The sequence below is a fragment of the Armigeres subalbatus genome, unplaced genomic scaffold (assembly GCF_024139115.2).
Source record: "Armigeres subalbatus isolate Guangzhou_Male unplaced genomic scaffold, GZ_Asu_2 Contig916, whole genome shotgun sequence".
Lineage (NCBI taxonomy): Eukaryota > Metazoa > Arthropoda > Insecta > Diptera > Culicidae > Armigeres > Armigeres subalbatus.
Window position 1 is genome coordinate 67,474 of NW_026943718.1, and position 13,170 is coordinate 80,643.

General features: G+C 40.0%; 1 long non-coding RNA gene across 1 annotated transcript; it reads right to left on the reverse strand.

Annotated features, from left to right (window-relative positions):
* Window positions 1-4,202: 4,202 nt before the first annotated feature.
* LOC134204814 (uncharacterized) lies at window positions 4,203-5,038 on the reverse strand. Its single transcript, XR_009977990.1, has 3 exons — window positions 4,961-5,038; window positions 4,741-4,796; window positions 4,203-4,671 (listed from the first exon to the last, which is right to left on the reverse strand). It is a non-coding gene; the product is annotated as an uncharacterized LOC134204814 (long non-coding RNA).
* Between the last annotated feature and the right edge of the window lie 8,132 nt (window positions 5,039-13,170).

Consider the following 13,170-nt stretch of genomic DNA (forward strand, 5'->3'; position numbering starts at 1 on the left):
CGAAGAACTTTCTTTGAATTAATTTCTGGAAAGATTCCCGAAAAAAATGAAAAGAAATGGAGAATGTTGTGACGGAATTATTGAGGGAAATGTCCAAGAACTTCTTTCTAAAGTGACCAAAGAATTTTCAAAGGATTACCCGTAAAAATTCCCAAGGAACTTAACTTGCTAAGGAACCCCTAGAGGAATTTCTATAAAATTTCTAATGTTTTTTCGCTAAAAAAATCCAAAGGAATTCCTAAAATAATCCTCCGTAATAATTTCCGAAGAAATTCCTAAGCAAACTTTCAATGATTCCGAAGGAATCTGTAAATGAATTTCTGAAGGAATTTTTTAGAGGAATTCTAAAATATTTTCCGTCGATATTTCAAAAGGAATTAGCGAAAGATTTTCGGAAGGTATATCCGAAAGAATTTCTAGGGGAATTACGAAAAAAATCCTAAGGAATTTTATGAAACAGTTCCTAAAGCAATTTCCTAAGAAAATTTTGAAGGATTATTATTATTATCTTTATTAATGAGGTTTTCGGCCCTGGGCCGGTTCACCTCGTGATTTTCAATGGAATCTCCTAAAGAAGGAGCTTTAACGAATTTCCTAAGGTTTTCTTGAACAAAGGAATACGTGGAGGAAATTCTGACGTAATCCCTGGGGCAAATTTTAAGGAATATCCGAAGAACTTTCTGGAATTCGTTTAAGAAGGAGTTTTTTTGTAACTTTTTTAGGCAATTTCCTAAGGAATTCCTGGATGAATCTTCAAACGAATCTCTGGAGGAAATTGCGAATAAATTACTTGGAAAAATTTCAAAGGAATTCTTGAAGAAACCTAGGAATTAGATAAGAAAAACCAGTAAGCATTTTCTCTGAAATTCTATTAGGATTTTCTTCGTAATTTCCTTTGAGAATTCCTACGGAAATTCCATCATAAAATCCTTCAAATATAACTTTATCGATTCCTCTGGAAATTCCTTTAGGAATTCTTTAGGCAAGTATTTTACCTTCAAAAAATCTTTTAGAAGTTTCTTTAGGAATTATTTTCGAAAATCCATTCAGGCTCTCTTTTGGGAATCTCTTCAAAAGTTTATTTGGAAATTCCTGCACTAAACACAAATTTCTTTAAAAACCCCTCCAAAAGTTTTATTTGGGAACTTTACTAGAATTTTATTTTCAAAATAATAAAAAATACCGCCCAGAATTTATTCGGATATTTCTCAAGGGACTTCTTTAAAAGATAATTTGTAAAACCTCCAAGATTTCCTTCGGATATTTCTCCAGATTTTTTTCGGAAGATCTTCCAGGACATCCTTTGAAATTTATTGAAAATGAAGTTGTTTGCGATGTAGTTACTTATTGAATTTTCGAAAAAAAAAATCCAAGATAAACAACAAACAAACAAAGACTTTAGAAAAGATGAAGGCATTTTCGAATTCCTGCAGGAAGTTCCGGAAGAATTTCCGAAGAATGTTTTAAAGGAATTGCTGGAAGAAGTTCAGAAGAAATTCCTTATGGATATCTAGAACAACTTTTTCCAGAGATTCATGAATAAATGCGGAAACAATTTCAAAAGGAAAAATTTCCGAAGAAATTCTCAACAAATTCCGAAGAAATTCTTAAAAGAACGAATGGAATTTTTCGAGGAATTCCTTAAGGAATTTTCACAGGAATTGTTAAAGAAACATCCAAAGGAATTCCTCAAGGAGTCTCCGAAGGAGATTGTAGGAATTCGTAGAACAAAATTCGAAAGCATTCCGTAAGCAATTTCCGAAAGAAATTCGTAAAGGATTTTCTGAAGAAATCCGTAATGAAATTTTTTAAAGAATTTTCGGAGAAATTTTGTAAGGAAACTCCGAAGAAATACCCAAACAAATTGTGGGAAGAATTCCTAAAATAATTTTCTTATGTTTTTAAAAGAAACTTTCCGGAGGGATATCTGGAGGAATTATCAAATATTTTTCTTTATTTATTCCCAAACTAGTTTCTGGAGTATTTTTCGAAGAAATTCATAAATGAATGTTTGAACGATACTTTTTCGAATATTCTCAGAAGTTCCAGGAATTTCACCATAAGGCTTTTACAATACAGTATTAAATGATTTCAAGACAATAAAATTAAATTAAATTTTCGTAATGTTTGAAAATACCTGACGTTTTAACTAAATAATTTGACTAAATACTATGCAGCGAGGCGACAACACCCCAGTTCTGAGCTACAATAGTTGTGAATAAGAAAATAAGAAGCGTTTTAACTGATGCTCGTAATATTTGCTCAGCAATATTTGCTTTGCTGATGCTCAGCAAGTGGTTTTGTCAGTTATATTCAGAAATTGATTTCAAAATATAAATTACTTACTCGGGAATCGGAACAAAAAAATCGGTAAAGCATTCACAGTTGGGATTTAATTATTTTGCTAAATCAGTTTGCCTTATAAGCTAACTGTCCTAATAGCACAAATCTTAAAACAAAGAAAACTAAGTAAAAATAAGTTGATTTAAATACCTAAATAAAAAAATAAATATTGTCAAATCAAATAATGTGCAACTTGACTTGAAATTTCTTAAGTTCAATATTCCTGCATCAATGCCAGATCCTTTTCGAATGGGGACGCTTTGGGCATGTATCCAGGCCCCACAACAAACCCATTTTGCGAGTCTCCTACAAGTTTAGGTGCCCGACTAAATGAGGCCAAAGATCAGTTTAACAATTTATGTATTATTATACTAGATAAAGCCTCATTCAAACTCTCAAACTAATCAACCAACCTATTAATTAATCAAGGCAATGTATGTCACTACACCGACTTAGAGACACCATCGTTTGAGGTAGATTTGAAATTGAGTTTTGACGAGATCCACCTTAACAACATTTATGAACTTCCATAAGACTAGTTCAGTACTATTCCAATTAACTCTACCACGCTGTATTTCTTCACAGATACGTATTTCGACCTCAATTATTAGGCCGTTTTCAGTGTCTCGTGCTTGGCTTGACTCGACTTAAGTTAATTGATTTTTTTTATTGCGATTAGTCACCGGCGTGGCAAAATTATGATCGGCGGCGCGCCGACCCAAAATCGTCGGCGGCGGCGGCGCGAGTAAAACCACCGGCGGCGGCGGCGTGGCGCGGCGGCGCACAGGTCTAATAGTGACTCGAGACAACATGTAAGTCGTGGTTGATTCGGTAGACCATTTGATTCACACTTTTCGGACATTTCGGAGAACTTAGAACATCAAAGTTTATTATCATACATGTTTCTTGTATAGTTTACATTAAACTTAACAAGTTCACAGAAGATATAATGCTTTTGAAAATTTTCTGTAGTTTCATCAAGGGACCGAATTATCACCGTATGCATAACTCCGAGAGATTTTAGTTTAAAAATAGCGCTTTATGGCGAGAGAGCTTCCCTCAGACCTTAAGTTGAATTGAATAGACATATGGCACATGCTGTTTGGCTGTATAAAACTGGGTGGCTAATTAAATTTCTCAAATGTTTTCATTTGTTTCCCGTTGGACGGGATTTAGATTTATCCGAAAAATCACTCCACCCTATATGCATATGGATGCTGGCCGATTTCAGTTGGAGAGACACAACAAAAAACACACTGAATCATGGCAAAGGAACCAGCACTGCCGCCGGCCAGTCGGCTTTCCCTCGATTGTTCCTTGGAGGATATCGTCTAAGTAGGAGGAAAACCATTGAACATCGGGTTCTGCTGTGAGATTATGCGACTTGATGGGATATTTGATTGCCTCTCCCTTTTTATTGTTTTAGCAATCCAGCAAAGAAGGTGGATTAATTGGTTAGTTTTATAAAACTGGTCTTAGGGTGTAGTTCTTTTTATTTAAAATATTAGTTTAATATCGTTTTGTAGATATTCGTTGTTGATTGTTATCTGTTTGTATTGCTGTCATTTGCTTATGAGACACCATTGTTCGAACATCTAATTCTCACTGAATATGGCTATAAGGTTTAGTATCAATATCGATTATGAGTTAATCAAAAATCTTTACTACACGGCCAGTGCACAAATTTTCATAGGTGTGGTGATAATCAAATTGACCATATTTGCATCAGCCTAAATTTATTTGAATGCTTCGTACAAGGTTCCATATATTTGGGAGGTTCATTAACTGTGAAGCGTTACGGTGTGGGATTAATGTTTCTTAATACTGCGATACAAACACTCTCGGATTTGTTTTTTTTTTATCAGAGGTAACATAATAAGTATAATAACAGTATATTATATTTAAATTGGAGAATTAATTTTCTATGCCTATCGCACGCTAAAAATATCATGTGCTACACTAGAACAACGATAAATATAAGTATGTTGGACGATGTCGGCACCATGATGTAAAACAATCTTTTTACAGCCCTCCTCCTCCTGTAGAATGGCACATAAAAACACATGTTTAATTCATTTGCTACTTAGGCAACTCATGACTCGAAAATCTAGATAAATCGCTTTCCAAGATTGCCACCAATGGCAGCTACCAAACCCTAGCAGTTTTTTTTGCGGACGTCCTCCTGTCCGTTGCTGGTACCATTTATGTCAAAGATTTTGGCGTCCATGTAGCTGCTGCCCAGCATCCGGTAGAGACGGGCGTTCAAAGTCGAATAAACACAAGAAAAGTCTGCAAATGAGATGTCCTCCATTCTCGACGTCCGGCTATCTAAATGTATTAAACATAAACTCAGCAGGAATTAAAAGCAAATAAAATCCCTAAATTAGCTATTTTTACATTTTCGCTGCACACACAAAAGGGCGAAGCGTGATCGTCATCGGTGCGCCATGGGACTATTGTGCCAGAAAATACAAACACAGCAGACATCAACGTGAACAGGGGACAGGAACGATGTCGACAACGACGACGACCATCCCGTAGTGAAATCGTGGACAGTAGCGGAAAGAAATAGGAAATTTATTCAAATGAGCATTTAACACAGCGCGCAAAAACTCACGACCACGAGGCTGGAATTGGATTGGAATGTGTGTTTGTCTCGGATGTCCACCCTTTGATATCGGGACTACGTTTGCCGTTACTGTGTACTTAGGTAAGGTCAGCTAAAAGTGACGTTATTTCAGCATCGGAAAGCAAACGGGGTGAGTTCCTCATCACGGTAGGTATAGTTGCGGTGACTTTCGATAACGAATAATGAGCAACCGTTTCGCTCATGACAATGAATGTAAAACGTATGATAATAAACGGGCTAGTAGTAACATGAAACTGATTACAGTTTCCTGGTGTCTTCGCTCGAATATAAACTTTTGTTTTAAATTCATTTAGCTCAGACGCAAGGTGGAATTAATAACATTGGATTCCGAAAAGTTCGCCAATAAGTTCTATTGACATTTTTTTTCTGAAATACCGTAGAAACTTCCTCCAGGAAATCCTTCGGAAATTATTTCAGTAAAACCATATGAAGCTTCTTCCAGAAACTTAAATTCCTTTGTAATTTTGATCCTCAGTGCGGAAAACTTGTGAAAGTTTTAGTTTCGCCCTGAAACTAAAACTTTCGCCAGTTTTCCGCAGTGAAGATCAACATTACAAAGGAATTTAAAATTCTGTGGAGAAAATAACACTCAATCCTTAAGGTTTATCTAGAGGAAAAGGAAAAGGTTTTAAGGTTTTTCTAAAGAAATTTTTGAAGGAATATCTTGATGTACTTTAAACAAGGTCTGAATCTATCTCGCAAAATAAATTCCTGAGAATTTGCCGAAAGGATTCCTGGAGGAAATTCCGGAGAAATTGTTGGAATTCTTGAAAATTCCTTAACGCTTTTAAATATTTCTTTAGAAAATCTTTAAAAAACAGAAACTCATTCAGACATTCTTTTAGGAATCATTTAGTTTTTTTTTCAAGAGTTCCATCGGAAATATCTCGCTTAACTTTTCAAAAGGACCTAAGTAACATTTTTTTCATGAATTAATTTGAATAGCGCAATCAACAGAACAACATGAAATCTATTGATTGCAGTATTCAAATTAATTCATGAAAAAAATGTTACTTAGGACCTTTTGAAAAGTTAAGCGAGATATCATCTGAAATTTCCATTGGCCTTTCCTTTACAAACTTTTCCGAAAATCCCTTAAGAATTTTCTATTATATTCTTTAATAAATTTCCGGAAAAATCTTTCAATAAAATTTCCGGAATAATTCCAGCAGATATTTAAAAAGGAATTTGTATGGTTTTATTGAAAGAATTTACAAAGGCCTCTTCAGAAGATTTTCCGAATGACAAAAGTTCCAAGATTTTTCCTAAAATTCTTTCGGAAATAACGCTAAGAAATTCTAGGAGGTATTTACCCAAAAAATATCCGAATTGGTGGGTCACATGCCCTAGCTTAGCTCCGCCAGTGAGCGTAATACGAAGGGTAGGGATACCTGATAGGAAGAGCCCGGAGAGAGAGTCATCGATCACAAATTTGTGTTGGTGGATATGTGCTATTTGGCAAGCATTCGTAAGGCAGCGGTTGATAGAATTCTTTCTCCAAAAGCATACACCTGCCCGTTGTCAGGATATAATACTTTTGTAGAATGCTTGCGTAATCAGGGTATAGGGTAAAATGCCCAATAGTGGACCCCCAACCAATAGTGGACCCTCCAGCCATTTTTGCATTATTACAGCACAATGTAAACATTTTGTTATGAAATTCCATCGGGAGAACCTACCCTACAGTCCTATGATTTGATTACATGCATTGGAAATGCTATGGAAAGTAACATTAAATGATTTTTTACAATTCTATAAAAAATAAACACGAGAGTGACCATTATAGGAATATTTTGGGGGTCCATAATAGGGAAGAAGAACGTCCCGAAACAAATGGAAGATTAAAATCAGTAGGTCCAACTGCTTCAATGAGTTGCGCCGAGAGCCTGACGCTAATTCTTGGGGCAATGCTTATCGTGTTGTTGCAACGAAGATCAGAGGTCAAGTGACGCCAGCGGAAATGTGTCCGGACATGCTGCAGATTATCGTGAACGATCTTTTCCCGTAGCATGGTTGTACGACATCGCCGCCTACCGAGTAACCAGGTATGCAGGTATGCAAATTTCTGGGGAATCCAGCATCGTATACGTTCATAAGACTGCTGAATAGTCTGGCGAAGCTTCTGGAAAAGATTGTCCTTAATTGGCTAACGGAGTTCACGGAGGGCGAGATCGGCTGATCGCAAAACCATTTCGGATTTTACAATGACAGATCGACGGAAAAAGAGCAGAATGGGCTTCAAGTATCTCTGATCACTTTGATCAAAATTGAAACAATCTTGAAGCAATCTGTAATACGTCTTGAATGTTTGGCTGATAACACGATGATCCCTTCTATATTCTCGATGAGTTCCGTCGGGCCTGCAAATGCGCGGGTTTATCTCGTTTCTTCGCTTTCCCTCGATGTTCTTTACATATACTTAGAGATTTAATCCCAGGACATCCCGAAACGAAAAAAATCTCGAGATTTTGAAAAATTTGGGATTCACCGGTTTGCGGAACATTATTTTTGAACCCTGAATTTTTTTATTTCCAGATTTTTGGCTCGCACCAGTCATGAAAATATTGGAGATAAAGGAATCCCTCACAAAGAAAACACAATACTAGAGTTCCCTTCGCTCCATGGCGGGCTACTGAATGATACTTTTACCAGCAATTGTATCTCTCTGTACAATACAATACGTCGTTATCAACGTTCCTTAATGTTCAACAGAGCAGCCACATCTAACTGGTGCCTGCTTCCTACTCATGTTCCGTCTACAGCGAGATGTCTGTTATTCCCTAGTATGCACGTCTTACCAATATACTCGCTCCTCCTAACCTTGAGTCAGTCGTCCTGGGCTCCTCTGCTCCAAAACAATCCCTGGACCAAACCGCTGCTCGTTTGAATGGCCTTCTATGCGACGTTTCTCTAGCACATCCACCTGTACAATTGGTCCGACGTCGAAGCTTGCATATGCCTTGCGATGCCCTGCCGAAGCTCTTCTTGGACTTCTGTTGACTAACCAGCAACCTACCGAACGTTCCTACCTCCCGAACAATCCAAACAATCTCTGGAACCGAAACAACGATTACTTTGAAGCATCATCACTAAGTTGCAGGAAGGGCTACAGCTGTTGGTCATTAGCCTGGCAGAGCTATCAGTCATTGGCCTCTCAATGGAGTAAAGGAAATTGTACTATTGTATTTTCTTTGTAATGGGATTCCCTTATCACCAATAGGTTATGGGCTCAGTACACTTACACTGCGCACTTTCCACCTACGGTGAGGTGTCGCACCCTACCTGATATTTCAACAGAAAAAAGTGTGACTTCAGTAGGGCATTGTATGCAACCGCAGAAACTGTTTAAATTATATATAGAGGAATATATAGATCCTCTGACTCCAAACGCACTATCAAAGGTGTCTCCAAACGAGCATGACGTCACGATTTCAATGGAAATGTTAAGGGCTGTGGCGTCATATGCGCGTGTGTACGGTCAAAAAAACCGACTCAGCCATGCTTTCGCTCATCTATAGATTCTACTATCTATAGTTTAAATCTAATACAGATTATAAACATTGCGAACAATCTAGCTGACTGCGTCCGACAGAGAATGCGTATTTTACTACTCGGTGAACATCTGTTTCAAAATCGCACATACTACTATTTGAGATGATGAAATTTTTTTTTTTTTAATCTTTCGTTTATTTTGGAGGCTCAATTGCCGTGAAGCGTTACGGAGCCGAAATCAAGTTTAACAATTCATTACTTAAATCTTATACATAATGTTAGTTTTGGGGAACCGAAAGACTCGCGGTTTGGTCGAGGTTAGGGAATACAATAATATAGTAGGAAAGGAAGGAAATTTAGGGTGCTTAAATAATTACGATGCTGATGTTCACATAGTTGACTTTCTTGGCGATGTTTCACATCTGTAACGGGACAAACATTTTTGGGAGACAACAATGAGAGGAAGACATACGAAAGGGGTTAACGACAGACATTGAAATGGACAAAAAGAGGAAGACATTCGATATGGGGTACGACAGAGAAGGGGGTGGGCAGACTAAGATCACAATCTCACATCAGCAACTTTCACAAATTGGTGGACGAGGGACATGTATTCGAGATCAAGGCCCGCCAATACTTCCCTAATAGGCTTTGGTTGTTTTCCTCGGACCCAGAGATGTTCAGTTAAAGCAGATCTGGGGCCACGATTCTCCTCGCACGCCCACATGACATGATCAATGTCCTGATAATCCTCGCCGCAAACACAGAGATTGCTTTCCGAAAGTCCCACTCTGAAAAGGTGTGCGTTTAAAGTGTAGTGATTGGACATTAGACGACACATGGTTCGAATGAAGTCTCGTCCTATATTCAATTTTTTGAACCATGGACGCTTCGACACCTGCGGGCGAATAGAATACAACCATCTACCCATCTCCCCATTTGTCCATTTCTGCTGCCAGCTGATCAAGGTTTCCTGACGAACTAATGAGAAAAATTCATCGAAGGTGATTTTCCGATCGTAAATATCACCTTCCATAGCGCCCACCTTAGCCAAAGAGTCCGCTTTCTCATTTCCCGGGATCGAGCAATGAGAAGGGACCCAAGCCATGGTGATTGTGAATGACCGTTTCGATAGAGCACTCAAAGCTTTCCTTATCCCCTTTAGGAGATACGCTGAGTGCTTCACCGGTTTCATTGACCGAACAGCCTCCAATGAACTTAGACTGTCGGTGAAGATGAAGAAGTGGTCAGGAGGTAGGGATGCGATTTGCTCGAGTGAATAGTGTATAGCTGCTAGCTCAGCAGTATACACGGAACTAGGCTCTTTGAGCTTAAAGTAGGCGCTATGAAAAACGTTGAAAACACCGAAACCAGTGGAGTCATCCATTTTTGACCCGTCAGTAAAAAAGCTTCTCTCCTCGCTAGCATGCCCGTATTTGCTTGCAAATAATAGAGGTATGACCTCCGCTCGAAGAAAGTCTGGTATTCCATGAGCCTCCTGCTTCATGGACAGATCAAAAGTAACAGAGGAACTGTAAGAATCTAAGAAGTTAGCACGATTGGTGTCAACCGAAGATGGGCTTACCTCCAGCGTCATATACCAGTGGTAAATACTCATGAAACGAGATTGAGGGTTTTGTTCAAGCAGCTTCTCGAAGTTGTTAATGACCAATGGATTGAGAACCTCACAACGGATGAGGAACCGGAGCGATAATTCCGCGAAACGATCTGTCAGAGGCAGTACTCCCGCAAGTACTTCCAGACTCATCGTATGAGTCGAGTTCATACAACCCAACGCGATACGGAGACAGCGGTACTGAATCCGTTGAAGCTTCAGCATGTGTGTTTTAGCCGCGGACTGGAAGCAGAAACTACCGTATTCGAGGACCGACAGAATAGTTGTTCGGTACAACATGATAAGATCTTCGGGATGCGCTCCCCACCAAGTTCCCGTTATCATTCGCATGAAGTTGATTCTTTTCTGGCATTTTTGTGTCAGATACACAATGTGCCTCCCGAAGGTACATTTAGAGTCGAACCAGACCCCGAGGTATTTAGAAGACATACTATGAGTGATTGCCTTACCCATCAGTTGGAGCGGAAACTTTGCCGGCTTATGTTTTTTTGAAAAGACAACCATCTCAGTTTTCTCCGGAGAGAATGTGATACCCAGCTTCAAAGCCCAAGTAGACAAATTGTCCAAAGTATCTTGCAATGGTCCTTGCAGATCTACCGCTGTTGGCCCCGAAACGGATACAACACAATCATCTGCAAGCTGTCTTAACGAGCAATTTGGCATGAGACATTCATCAATGTCTCTGACGTAAAAATTGTAAAGAAGAGGACTTAAACATGAGCCCTGAGGGAGACCCATGTAGCTAATTCGTGAAGTTGCCGAGTCACCATGAGAAAAACTCATACGCTTCTCTGACAACAAATTATACAAATAGTTGTTCAAAATTGGTGAAAGTCCACACTCGTGGAGTTTGTCGGATAAGACATCGACGCAAACTGAATCAAAAGCCCCCTTAATGTCCAAAAACACTGAGCCCATTTGCTCTTTTTAGCAAAGGTAAGCTCAATTTCTGAAGAAAGCAACGCAAGACAGTCGTTCGTTCCCTTACCCCTGCGGAAACCAAACTGTGTATCTGACAACAAACCATTCGATTCAATCCATTCGTCTAGCCGTAAGAGAATCATCTTCTCCAACAACTTCCGAAAACAGGACAACATCGCGATGGGGCGATACGAATTACAATCCGACGCGGGTTTTCCAGCCTTTGGATGGCTCACCCTCACTTGCCTCCAATCATCCGGAACAATGTTGCACTCCAGTAACTGGTTGAACAAGCTCAATAGGCGCCTCTTCGCGACGTCTGGGAGGTTTTTGAGCATATTGAACCTTATTCTATCCATCCCTGGAGCAGAATTGTTACATGAAAGGAGAGCAAGCGAGAATTCAATCATCGAAAAGGGCCGATCTATATCATCCCTGTCAGCAAAAGCATCACGTGACACTTGCTTCACCGGCACCGAATCCGGACATACTTTCTTCGCAAAATCGAGTATCCACCGCGACGAGCTTTCACGATCTTCGTTTACGGACGACGCGTTGCGCATTCTTCTCCCGACGGTCCACAGAATTTTCATTGAGGTCTCGCGCGATAAACCTTTAACAAAAGTGCGCCAATATCCACGTTTCTTCACTTTGACCAGCTTCTTGAACTGGATCTCGAGCGCGATGTACCGTTTGTGAAGAACGATCGATCCGTGTTTCCGAAATTCCTTAAACGCGTTAGATTTCTCACGGTAGAGCTGTGTGCACTCGGTGTCCCACCACGGACTATGTGGTTTCCTACGAACCGAAGCTCCTGGCACCGGCCGGCGTTGTGCATGGAGAGCGCTGTCAATAACCAACTGAGATAGAAACTGGTACTCTTCCCGCGGTGGAAGTGTTTCTATCGACTGTATGCCATCAATGATGGCCTCCCCATATTGCCCCAATCGATGTGCTTTGTGAGGTCATATGAGAGGTCAATAGAAGCGGATTGATTATGTCCATTGGAAATTAAAACTTCGATCGGCAAATGATCACTACCATGGGGATCTTGGACCACCTTCCAAATACAGTCCAACGATAATGAGCTCGAACAAATGGAAAGATCTAGACGGCTATCTCTTGCTGGAGGTGCCACTCGTGTAACTTCTCCTGTATTCAAAATTGACATATTGAAGTCGTCGCAGAGGTCGTATATCATTGATGAACGGTTGTCGTCGTACAGTTCCCCCCAGCCTGTTCCGTGGGAGTTAAAATCTCCCAAGAGCAACCGTGGCTCGGGCATAACCGAGCAGATGTGCGAGAGATCTCTACGAGATATCGCGGTGTTTGGAGGAAGATATATCGAGGCGATACTGAGGTCTTTTCCTCGAATAGTCACCTGACATGCGACAGCTTCGGTGCCTGACATCGGAGCAAAATCGACCCTATAGAAGGAGTGCTGTTTTTTGATCCCTAAAAGCTCCATATGGATTTACCCGATCGCAGCGAATGATGTTAAAATCGGGAAAATGAAGGTTTACATCTGATGTTAGCCATGTTTCACATTGTAATTTGTTAACTAAAAATTTGAAAATATCTAATTTTGGAAGAATACTTCGACAGTTCCACTGTAGAATCGAAATCATATGAGCCTTATCGACGAAATTAGTCATCGAAGGATACGAATGACTCGAGGAGGGGCATTTTTGAAACCAGCTGCTTCAGGAGAGGAGTCAGAATAGGAAGAACAGTTTTGACCATGTTCTTCACGGGGTCGGAAGCATCGAAGAAGTTGAGGATGAGCTCCACGATGCCAGAAAGTGTGAACATTGGAGCGCTCGGAGGTTGTTGTGCTCGCTCTCTATGCTCTCTTTCTGGCTGAGAAATCGCAAAAAATGGGGCATCTGGGATTTTAGATGTCCCCGGAAGCGGTGGAAACTCTCGTTCATCCTGATGTGAAACCACAAAAGTCGAACGTTTTGATTTCCACCTGCGTTTGATTTCGCCAAGTTAGAATGGGGCTCTCTTTGAGGCTGTTTCCTAGGCTTTTCGAGGGCGCTGGCTTTGTTTTACTCGTTTCCTCGTTGAGCCTTTGAAAACAAAGGCCCCATTTCCAACTTCGGAGTCAGAGCTACCTTGATCGTCC